The sequence below is a fragment of the Acanthopagrus latus genome, chromosome 11, assembly GCF_904848185.1.
Source record: "Acanthopagrus latus isolate v.2019 chromosome 11, fAcaLat1.1, whole genome shotgun sequence".
NCBI classification, from domain to species: Eukaryota; Metazoa; Chordata; class Actinopteri; order Spariformes; family Sparidae; genus Acanthopagrus; species Acanthopagrus latus.
In genome coordinates, this window is record NC_051049.1 from 1,704,538 (window position 1) to 1,716,969 (window position 12,432).

Genomic DNA, 12,432 nt, shown 5'->3' on the forward strand with positions numbered 1-12,432 from the left:
GCTAACCAAGCTAGCTGGCTAAAAGTTTACGTCCCGCGCTGTCATGACTGTGAAGCTCTCGTCCTTGAGTTCATGCACGCTGTGACAGAGAAGAAGAAATAGTTCCCATGTGAAGCTGCTCACAACAACCTCTGTGGATAAACAGCTGAACGTGTGTCTAGAGATCATCCCGTATTATTGTGACATAATCATGTGAAAAATTATTCAGCAATTGTTGGTTTCTGAAACACAAAGACTTCATTCCTTCAGGTTTGTCATCAGTGTACAACAGTTAGAGATACTTGAATTCAACGAGCTAACTTCTAATAGCTCATAATATGATGTGTAGCTGTGTGTTTACCAGTAGAAGCTGCACTTGAACGCACCACAATCAACACATGACTGATCATCTGTTTGTGCTCCGGACTCAAACTGGACAGTTCTGACAATAAATATTAAAAACAGACAGACTGCTTTTACTTGCCCTGTCCTGGTGCACAGGAGGTAAAGATGCTGAACTACAACTTCCTGGTCTGTGATTAATCTCTCTGCTGTTGACTCAGTTAAAGCCATAAGTCCCAAGACGACACTCAGAGCTCTGGAACGTGTCAACAGCTTTTTGTAGTTACAGTTGATATCTAGAGACTTAATTAAACAAGTAATGCAAATACGTTTATCAACTGCTCAAACAAATGACAAGTGCAAGTCCTGTTTTTGGATTTTGAGACATGATTCTGGCAGCAAATTTAACAGTCTCCATTGTTTCTCATTTTAAGTCCTTAAACGTCACACAGCAGCCGTCAGGATCAGTCATCCACACCGGAGTTGTTCCTCAAAGATCCTAAATATCTCACACTCAGCACAAAACATGTGTATGAAGGACTTTTCCAACTGATCATAAAAAAGTCATCGGTTTGAATATTTCTCTCAGTGTAAAACATCAAATAGCTTCAATAATGAGCTATAATTCAATTATTAAACTGTCAGACGTTCATCATGTTTCCATTGAGAGTAACTTTTGAATTGTGAATAAGTCTGTGATCATGTTGGAGTGAATAAACTTGGCTGTACAGTTTTGTCAAGAAGTGTTTAAATCAGATGTCACAGGTGACGAGGCAGCTAAACCAGCGACTCTGGCTCGAGTCTGTGTTTCAACATTTCCAAATGTGAACCTGCTGGATTTCTGACGAGGGATCTGTCAACGTGACGCTACAGGATGTGAAAGCATGTTTTCCAAACTCTAAAAGAGTTTTTTGTGCATAAACCCAACAAAAGCTTGAACACAACATTGTGACAAGAGGAAAAAAAAAAGAAAAAAAAGAAAACTTAAACTTAACATCTTTGCAAAAATGTTACTTGCCAACATTTATTCTGGTGACTGGGTTGGTGCATTATGGGAACATCTAACAGCTGATCGGTACAATCAAAGTTATTTTTTGCACTCTGCCATTTCTACTTCAAAACCTCTCTAAAGATACAGTACGAGTATGTTGACGGAAACACAACTTGTGTTGACGAGATGAACCTTAAACCTCACAGTCATCAGCACATCAACATCTGAAATGATGAATTAAAGTCTGCGTCTGTGATTACAGACCGTAACAGACCCTCTGTTGTGTCTGGCAGACGTTAGGAATGACAGCACCGAACACAGATAATCCAGGTGTTTGCTTTGAAATGACTGAAATTAGCTCAGCCAATAGCTGCGTGTGATTCAGGAACACCACTCGTGGGAGTCCAGACCTCCTTATGTAACAGCGGCACAAAGGTCCTCTTTTCAGCACGAGGAAAAGAAGACTTTCTTTTACTTCATTCATCTGTACTCACGGCAGAGGAGAGCTTTTCTATTCACATTGTGTTCATGAATGCACCGCCACACATGCACGCAGAAAACCACACACACACTCACCAAACTGACCCCCCTGACTCATCACAACAGCTGTTACCATCCACAAAGCCTTACCTTCCTCTGTAGAGATATCCACTCATTTTTCATAGAGAAAAACACAAACACGGTTCAGATCCCAGCTGCTGTCTGCCGAGCCGTCAGGTGAGTGGAGGTCCTCAGTCTGACTGCCTCCGCAGACCTGCACACATCCGTTTATCCTCCAGCTGCGAGTGCAGCTCCAGTCAGACGTGGACAAAAACTCCAGCCAAAGCAGCAGAGCCGTGAGCCGAATCTTCCACCCAGTCGTCTCTGACTCCTCAGACCCAGAGAGAAGTGACCACAGTCAGGCTCGTCTGGCCACGAGGCTCCCGGAGGAGCGAGCCAAGAAGCACCCGGTGATTTGACGTGGCAGAGAGCAGCGGAGAGAGAGGAGGTAAACACCAGGGGAGCAAAGGTACACAGAGAGAGAGAGAGAGCGCCTGGTTCAGCATGAAAGACTGATCTGTTTCAGCACGCTCCCAAACAGACGCTTCACTACTGTGTGTGTCTGTGTGTGTGTGTGTCTGTGTGTCGGCATGTGAACAAACCACACCAACGTCCTCCAGTTAGTGCCTGTAAAACACTCACTGAACTGTCAATTGACTATTTGCCTCTGGTATTTTTTGAAGGTAGGGTGGAGCACAGGAAGGGAACCCATATGAGTGTGTGTGTGTGTGTGTGTGTGTGTGTGTGTGTGTGTGTGTGTGTGTGTGTGTGTGTGTGTGTCTATGCAGTGCATCCCCTCCTCCCCCTGCAGGTGTGTGTGACATGTTGGAGCAGGCCTCCAGCAGGTAAAACCAGAGTATGAGTTCAGACTCTAATCTCCCCCAGTGCACACCACACACACACACACACACGCGCGCGCACACACACACACACACACACAAACAGATGTGAGGATCTTTCTCATTAGACCACATTAACCGACTCCATTATCGCTCTGTACAAAGCTCTTCTAAAACACAGACAGTGCAGCTGTGTTGACCCGACTCAAACAACAGACAGGCGGCACATTGAGGCCCGGTGGAGAAGCTCCAGGATCAAAGCCGGGCCGCGGCGGGTTCGGAGTCAGTCACCTCAGTCTGGATCAACGTTCATGACATTCCTCCTCAGGCTTCTCCAAACAGACAGAGGTGTGGTCTCCTGCAGCGTACGTTTGTGTGCACGGTCTGAATTTGAATATTTGTTCGACCTTACTGTTTGTTTTGGGGCTAAATGATCCAACAGAACCTTCATTCACCTCAACTGAACGGTCCAATGTGACAAACCAGAAATAAGGCCCATTCTAACATCAGTCTTCATGACAACCCAACATTTAATCTAGCTAATTCTGTTTCAGAATCAGTTTCAAATTCAAAGCACATCCTTTTGTTCAGGGTGCAGAATCACTCCAATTCCCACGGGGACTTTTATTTTGAAACATCTACAGGAAGTGAGTTTCATTAACATCAGCTTAACAATTAGAGGAAAACCTAAAACGTGTATTTATCAATTTATTTGTGACTTTTATTATCATTGATCACATCACAACATCCAATTAATACTGATTAATCATTATTGGAAAGCTGTTTTTGGTGGATTATTTTATTCTTTTATTTTGATATACATAGATTTTTTAAACTTTTCTATGATTCTGTTTTTTCTTTGCTTTAATCTTGTTTTGACCTTCCAGCACTCGGTCTGTGAGCTGTTAGAACCGGTGGATTTCCTCAGCAGGTTCCCGGCGGAGGTGTCGAGTGTGCGAGCGACGGCCGGTCGTCTCTTTTTGATCGTCGCATCAAAAAAAGCTTTCAATGCAGCGGAGAGAAAAGCAACGATCACAGCGCTCGACAACCTTCCCAGCTCACTACGCTATAACTTTAATGAACTAACAGGAACGATGAGTGAAAACAGATTCTTTAAGAAATGAACTACTTCCTTGTGTGGCAACATCAGATTGTTCCGTCCAGTCTGAGCAGAGTGTAAATTATTCCCAGCACTTAAAAAGATACAGCCAGCTACTTCTGAATCTGCAGACTGGATCTTAAAATAACTCCAGCAGAGTGTTTCTGAGCACAAACACCTGCAGCGTGGACGAGCGAAGTTTTCTGCAGAATTCACTCCAGATTCAGGACTTTCATGAGCTGCTCGAGGAATCTCTCCCTCCCTTCTTCCACTAACCTCTTCTGTCTTTCACTCTCTTTTCTAAGTTTCCTCCTCACATACCTGCCTCACATTCCTCACATACAGCACTGAGCCGGCCTGCAGCTCGGAGCCGAGGCCGGACCGGGGAGGATTCTCCACACCGAGCCAAAACACGTTATGCAACCAGCCAAAAAGAACAGCCCTTCACTCTGTGAGATTTACTGCTCGGTGGCTGCGGTGTTTACTCTGTGTGTTCATCTCTCTGTGTGATTATAGTCTAAGACGGACATTTATAACCTGGAGGACGAGGTCTCCCGGAGGGATCGCAGGGAAAATATGAGCTCATGTGACGCAACAGAAATGAATTTTTCCTCAGTTATCTCAGATTTTTTGCTTTTCAGTTTCTCTTTACGATTCAAAACAAAGACTTTGTTGTTGTACCTCAGCAGATGTTTCAGGTATCTGGACTTTACCTGAGTCTCTCTGTGACTTCTCCTCTCTACATCTGAACACAAATATCAGAACTTTCTCATCCTCACAGTTTGACCTTAGCTGCATCCGAGTTTCTGATTTTCTCTCTTTGTTGCTGCTCGGGACGCTTTACCAACCCAACATGTGTCTATTTGACGTCCTGGGAATGAGACTCAACTATCAACTGTCTTTGTGGTGCGTTCAGGAACAGCTGGGACAAATCCTACTGATTCTACCTTTAACTTTAATAGTCTTTGAATTCTATTAATATAACGTGAGCTTCAGTTAGCTTTGAGCACAAATGTCCTTCAGAGGGAGACTTTTTACTCTGATACTCTGAGTCCATGTCAGAGCCTGAACACTGTTACTGTACTGGAGGAAACATGATGGATCAGAACTTCTACTTTTACCCACAAGTCCCTGAACTTGGGAGGACAGGATGTGTGGACTGTTGACACCTCAGTTCCTGTGATGTTTTGTAATCAGAAAAGGAGGAAGTTAGCGGGCTTTAGCACAGAATTTGCATGGAGGAAAGGAGGGAAGGGTGCAGCAAAGGTGTGATCAGGATAATGACAGGATGTCAGTTGCTGTCTGCAGCCTCCCCCTCTTCACATCTGTCTCCTTTCTTCTTCTCTTACTGTAACTCCCGCCCTGCTTCACCCACTCTGGGTGCTGATAGGACGGCCTGTCACCACCTCAAACCAAAATAACAACCTTCAAACCGTCATTCGTCTCGGTTGACTTTGTGATGACCTGGACTGACTATAAATCCTGAACTCAGTGTTTCTCTGTGACCCGGTTCTAATCGATAAAAACCCATCTCAGGTTATCTGATCACCACCGCTCTGCTCAAAATAAACATGGTAACTGAGACTCTGATCCTCTGACCTCACCGGACCACAATCATCATCAGATATTCTTTGTCTTTTGCATCTCAACACCAACAACATTGTGAAAACTGAGAACACTTCCTGTAGCAGAACAGACGGAGCTAGCAGTGAATGGTAAAGTGCAATTAAAGTTAAATTGCATCATTGTGAAGAACGGCTCTTTAATTACATCTTAACAAAGGTAATAAATCGAGTAGAGACAAGAGACAACGGGCAGAGGCTGTTAATGCTCTACTTGTTAGCACACACCTTCTGTCAGACGCATCAACGCTTGTGAAGCAACAACAGTCCGAGCGCCGCTCATGTGGCTGCCAGTGTTACGAGCAAAGCCAGGAGAAACACATGTAATGAGCTGATGCAGTCGCCAGAGTTGCTCCAAGCAGTGCTGGGAAGTCAGAGACGTACATAACGACTGGACGACTGAATGATGCCTGGAGAAAAGCAGAGCAGCACACGGCTCGCTTGTCTCATCGTCACAAACCAGCTGTTCTCTGATCAGTTAATACTGAAGGATAACAAGGGGATGAGTCCAGCTTTCTCTGGACGGACTGATGGAGAAGATCTGAGTAACGACACCTGAAACTCATTTGAGTAAATGGAGTAAATCTTCAACACCTGCCAGACGTGTAATGTAGAGAAACCTTCTCTGCTGCAGCTTTGTTTCGTGGCTCAGGTGCTTTTTAAAAATTTTTTTTTTACATAATCTTGCCTGGAGCAGCTTCATGTTATTCAGTATTCAAGAGGAGATTCTGAGGTATTTTCTCAACGTCTCTCCACCACCGTCTGTAAAGAACGAGTCACAGACCTCGTCTCTCTCTCTCCCGGATCAGATCCAGGCCCCGTGTGCCGTCCTCTGCTGGGACGATGTAACTGTCTAATTAACTTGTCTGTTTCTGTACGAGCTGTCGATGAGTATCTCTCAGAAAAGGCCAACAGTGTGTCGGAGCGAGCCGACTTACAACTGGTTTTTCCTACAGTGCAGCCAAAAAAACCTCCTGGAAACGTCGTGCTGGTTGTAAAATGAATCAAACAGGAAGTGATGATGCCCATGTAGAGAAGCTGCAGAAAAAACCTGCATCCAAACACAAACACATGAAGTGTTTTCTCACATATTCAGAGCGTTGCCTGTTATTACTGTCCTGCAGCTGTTCTCAATAAAAGTCCAGTCAAAAACATTTATTATTAATCAGCGTCATGACAACCCCCATCCAGGCTCCGATTACCAAACACCACTTTAAAAGCTAATCAATAACTCAGTGTGATGTTTTGCCTCATGTAACAACATTAAGCTCCGAGCAGAGACGGACGACTCAGTGTGGAAAAATACTCCTGAAATCACCAAAAAAAATCACCAACAGCTTGTTGTTAGGACGCGTAAAGGGACAGTTCACCCAGAACAAAATCAAACACACATATTTTCCCTCCTGTTTGTTGTAGTATATCTTAGTAGTGATTTATACATCCAATTGTTTTGGTTTTGAGCTGCAGAGTTTTAGAGTTTCTCTCTAATACAAACTTTGTCGGCCGATAAATTCAGATTTTTACTCCCTAATATCAGAGACTTCCTGTCAGTTGGGCTCTAATCTAAACACACCGATGATTTGAAACCACATGCAGAAAATAGCTCCTGCTTATCATTAACGAGTCAAAATATAAAAAGTCTGGTTTTATGTTTCCAGTGTGAGAACAGATCAGGTGGCAGTGCAGCAGAGACGTGAGCGAGCCGGCAGACACAGAGAGTTCATACGGAGTTAATATCCTGCACATGAGCATCCAGCTGGATGTGTTAATCACTGACCGATAATCACTCCAAAGCATAATTACTGCATCCAGGTCACATGAGGAGGTTTCCTTTCTGTTTGGACCATTAAATAACTGACATGTGCAGAATTGAGTCCAGAGTTCAGACTGAAAGACACAAAACTGAGGCAGGTCCCGCAGCACGGTGAAGGTTCACAACACTGAGGGCTCCAGAGAAAATATGCAAGGAAATAGAAAACTTGTACAGAAGAAAAACAGCTCCAGTGGCCGATCAGAGACTGAACATCTCCACAGAGCTGCATTCATCAGCCTGTTCATCTGAAACGTCCACTAACGAGGTTTAAAGTTTCATTCAAGTTAATTTCAGTCTCATTCACCGAGCAAACACATTTCCAAAAGCCTTTTTTCTCCGTCTTTTTAAGCAATCGTTAGCTAATAAGCGCCCGTTCAGACGAGAACGCTCTTTTGCGAAAACGCGCTTGTGTTGCATCGTTTTGGGTCCGTCCACACGGATCCTGAAAACGGGTCTCAGGGTGGAAAAATCTGAAAACGCAGCCCTCCCGTTTTCTGGTGGACGGCGAAACTGTATTCTCTCCATATCGATGGCGCCATCGTTCGACCTCTGAACCCCGCGACGTCTCACAACAACAACAACAACAACAACAACAATGGCGGACTACTGCTGGTTTCTTGCTACTTACCCGCCTTGTAGTCGAGTGTGAGTCGCAGCAGCAGTTCGGCCTCATTAACGGTCCACACCAACGATTCTGGTTTCCTTACACTCGCCATTTTCATCTTCTTCTTCTTGTGTTCGGTTTCTTCTTCTACTGTCTGTTTGTTTACAGCGCGCAAGCTTTCTGCGCATGCTCCGTCTCTTCTTCTCCGTTTTTGGTGAATGTCAAGCGCCACCTACAGGCCTGGAAGATGAACTACAGCGTTTTCAGTGGATCCGTGTGGACGCAAATATTCTTGAAACGATGCCGAGGAAGACGGAGGGAAAAAAGATCGTTTTCGTCCGTGTGGACGGAGCCTAAAGCTGTGAACTTCACCAGGTGAGCTTTTTATCAGCTGCGACTAAACACTGAAGAAACGTCTCACAGTGGCTCGTCCATCGTCTTTCGGATACTTTGAGTAAACTTGTGGATTTATCTGAATCTGGCTGGAAACATCTGGGATCAAATAAATAACACAACTCAACAACATCCAGTAGAAAAGGTCCAGTCGCACCTTCACGATATTCGAGATAACCGCAAAAAATGAAATACTGATATCATGTTGATGAAACACATCTGATTATATGATCCAGCCAAGATGTTCGGCCTCCTGCATCTTTTCTTTACGAGTTCATCTGTTTGTCTTTCACTAATAATTAAATGTAATAACTGAGTGACTCTCCGTCCATTTATTGTATTTAGAGTCAAACAAAACACACAGAACACAAACGTAAAGATTGATTTGATTGTTATCCTGAATTCATCTGACGGCCATGATCATGCAGAAATCTGATGCTGTGACAGCCCTGATTCAAACATGTCATATCTGTGAAATGATGCAAACAAAGAAGTTCTGACCCGTTTACCACTCACACACACACACACACACACACACACACACACACACACACACACACACACACACACACACACACACCCTCTGGGTCTGCTGGCTGTCACACAGCTCAGAGATCAATGAATCAATAGTGAACAGGAAACAGTTATTGGCTCTGAGCCTCAGACACCTCCAGCAGAGCCATCAGACAGCTGAGAGCATCAACACTCTGGGTCCTGGTCCACAGTGGACCAGAACACAGTGGACCAGAACACCGTGGACCAGAACAACACACTGCTCACATGTCAATGATTCTGTTTCATTGTAAAGTTGCAGTTTTTAATCAGAGCCTTCAGAACCAGAACCAGCTGATGTCTGTTTACCTCAGAGTCTCACTGGTGTGTGTGTGTGTGTGTGTGTGTGTGTGTGTGTGTGTGTGTGTGTGTGTGTGTGTGTGTGTGTATGTGTGGTTACCTCAGAGTCTCACTGGTGTGTGTGTGTGTGTGTGTGTGTGTGTGTGTGTGTGTGTGTGTGTGTGTGTGTGTGTGGTTACCTCAGAGTCTCACTGGTGTGTGTGTGGCGGTGACAGCAGCGGGCTCCTCTCCATCTCCTCCCGGTCACGTCGAAGGGAAATCCTCCGCGCGCGCATCACCGGATCACCGGCATCCTTTAGTTCATTAATGAATTATTTGATCGATTCCTCCTCCGTCCTCCAGCTCCGGTCACAGCCCGCATCCATCCGCCTGCATCCCAGATGCTCCGCTCGGTCTGGAGTCAGAGATGCTGCCGCCGCCGATGTTCCCGTTTCATCTGATTGGTCGGGAGCACAGAGGGACACCCCCCCTCCTCCCCCCTCCTCCCAATAAACGGCAGACTGGATTTTCACGCGTCAGATCCCCCCCCACCCCCCCGCATCCCAGCGGTGCGGTGAACCCAAAACATCAAAGGAAAAGCCTCGTGATGCGGGGCGGGAGGCTCGCGCGCTCAGCGTGGCGCACGAGCACGTGAGAGAGTGATGACGGGCCACGAGACCAGGACTGTCCCCCTGAGGGAAGACCCGATCCTGGACCGATGGGGACCCCCCACAAACCACCAGGTAACTGCGTCACAGCAGGTGGAGAGACACCATCATGTCCTCATACGTCATCATCAGGACTGAAACCTTATCAATACGATGTCAAACAAGACAGATGACGTAACACAAACATGAAGCACTTCCTGTTCACCGGTTACTGACTCTCTCTGATCTTTAAACCTTTAAGATATCCTCTGTCACTATATCAAAATATAGAATGATATCAAATATAAATATCAAAATAAAGTCTTACACGTGAGCAGGTAATGTAATCTGCAAAGTAACTCAAGTTATCTGATTGAATGTAGTGCAGTGAAAACAGCATCTGGCTCCACTTGGAGTGGAGGAAATGGAAATACTCCAGTAAAGTACAATTATTACATTCATGATGTGTTCAAACCTTTTCATCGATACTTCATACGTAAATGAACAAACAACAAAAAGGGAGCTGAAAGAAAGTGTGAACCTGAAGTTGGACTTTTGTGCAAAATCACAAATGAATGAATTCAGTAAAAATCATGTTTAACTTCTTGATTCCCGACATTTATTCCTGATCCTGCATAAAATCTGGATCCTGAGTTAAGATTTCCTTCAGCAGAGAAACAAAATAAGACCATTTTTGTCCTTTTTTATCTCCTTTTTATTTCCTCCTCACTATAGTTCACTGTATGTTTCTGTTCCCTCCTCCCTCCGGTACATGTCTCTGTATGTTGCAGCAGCACGTCTTCACTGAATATTTATATTTAGCGGTTTGTTCCTCATCATCTGACGTCATTTGTTCTACATTTCTCTGGTTCCTCCTTCTGCACCTCCAGGTTCTGACTCACTCCTCAGTTCTGCTTCCTCCACACAGCTGGTGCCAACGGACCACTGCTGCTCTGTCACCTGGTGGTCAGAAGGTGAACTACACCTTCCTGTTGTGACTGTGTGTGTGTGTGTGTGTGTGTGTGTGTGTGTGTGTGTGTGTGTGTGTGTGTGTGTCTGGATCCAACACACTGACTCTGTCGCTCTGTAGGGAGAAAACACATTGAGGCCACATGTATCCAGACCCGTCATCTCGCACTCTGATATCTGAATAACTCATGTCTCTGTCACACACACAAACACACACACACTAAAGAAAACTACATAAATAAAGTGTGTAACATCGACTCGTTGTGTGACACAAACACCAGAATAAATCTCTCTGCCAAACTGCAGATTTGTTCAAACTGAAGGTTTTCTGTTTGTCTGCGCGCTGTGTTCACACTCTGGTTAGGTTCAGGCACAAAAACCACCTGGTGAGGTCACAGCACCTGTTTCAGTCGCTGTAATCACAGATGAAGATGATCTGACCTCCAGTGAGAAACCGACAGTTCTGGTCGCCTCAGTACAGAGTAGAAATGTCTCCACGTGTCCTTCAAAACATCCAGCAGTTCCTTCCAACTTCTGATGTGTTAATCAGCTGATAAGCATTTAATGTGAGTGTGATGTGACACGTTTGGTATCTGTGGTACTTTATATCCTGGAGATGTTGCTGCCGTGCATCGAGGGCGTGAAATCACATCTTCTGAAATCGAAGTAATCAAGTATGAAACTTCAACAAATGTTCCCTCAGCGCGGGAGAAGAATCTAGCTTTAGTATTATATATTATGTTATGTCTTCATACATTGCTCGTGGCGACATATATTTTCGGTTATAAGCCAGTTCTGCTGTCGTATGACTGAACTACAGAGCAGCTTCCTTCCACTGAAACTCTCTCTTTTTATCACTTCATCTCCTGAATTATTATTTTTAATTGGTTCTCTGTGCCTCCCTTAATGTAAAGCATCCTTTGGTCTCTTGAAAAGCTATTAACTATAATAACTACATAGAGAAATGGCCAGTCTTCCTGCTTATGTAAAATAAGCATCAGTATTGAATTGAGTGTGTTTAATAACCAGTGAAGGTTCGTGGCTGCGTGCGTCCTGTACGGTTTGTTTACATGTTGATGAGTGACGTTACCTTTATGAATATTTCCGCTGTGACTCGTCTTTAGGAAATATTCAGCCGTCTGTTCGTTTCCCTGCTGTGTTTGTTTGAGTTTGTCATCGTCGTGTGTGACACAGTCAGGACGTCTCAGCTGACTGTTAATATGAGCTCATCGCTGCACGCAGTGATCAGAACCTTCATCGCCGCCTCGGGCCTGGCACCGATATCAGCCACACGGCCTCAGCTCCGCCGGGCCCACAGGTGGCTCCATCATTACAAACACATGTTACACACCAACACACACTTTCTCTTTACATTAAACATGTTCAGTTATTCAGTTATAGAACTTACTGTAGAATCATGATGGTGATTGACGTTGTTGTTCTTGATGATGTTGATGCCAGTGAAGATTTAACGATGACAAAGGAAGTACACAAGCTTTCCTTCAGAATAAAACGCTCTGTTTCCAAAGTAACAAAACAAATAACTTCAACTCCACCTGGATCAGTGAGGATCAGGATCAGGATCAGGAGGACAGTGGGTGTGTTTACACTTGTGGGGCTTAACGAGGGAATGAAGAACAGGTGTGGCTCATTCGGGAACGGTGAGGGTCATGGCGACTGACGAGGGCGGGAAACTCAGAGGGCTTGTGGGAGACGGTGTGTGATGGTGGCTGATATCTGCCCAAATCAAATACATATTTCTC

General features: G+C 44.8%; 1 long non-coding RNA gene and 1 pseudogene across 2 annotated transcripts; both read right to left on the minus strand.

Moving 5' to 3' along the window:
• The window catches only part of LOC119028681, a 41,014-nt pseudogene extending 38,500 nt beyond the window's left edge, over nt 1-2,514 (minus strand).
• An 8,179-nt stretch (nt 2,515-10,693) lies between these two features.
• LOC119028610 lies at nt 10,694-12,232 on the minus strand. 2 transcript variants are annotated; one of them, XR_005077762.1, is made up of 3 exons: nt 12,078-12,232; nt 11,760-11,991; nt 10,694-10,784 (listed from the first exon to the last, which is right to left on the minus strand). It is a non-coding gene; the product is annotated as an uncharacterized LOC119028610 (long non-coding RNA). The 2 variants fall into 2 exon arrangements; XR_005077761.1 differs by lacking the exon at nt 10,694-10,784 and adding an exon at nt 11,229-11,324.
• Nucleotides 12,233-12,432: the final 200 nt, after the last annotated feature.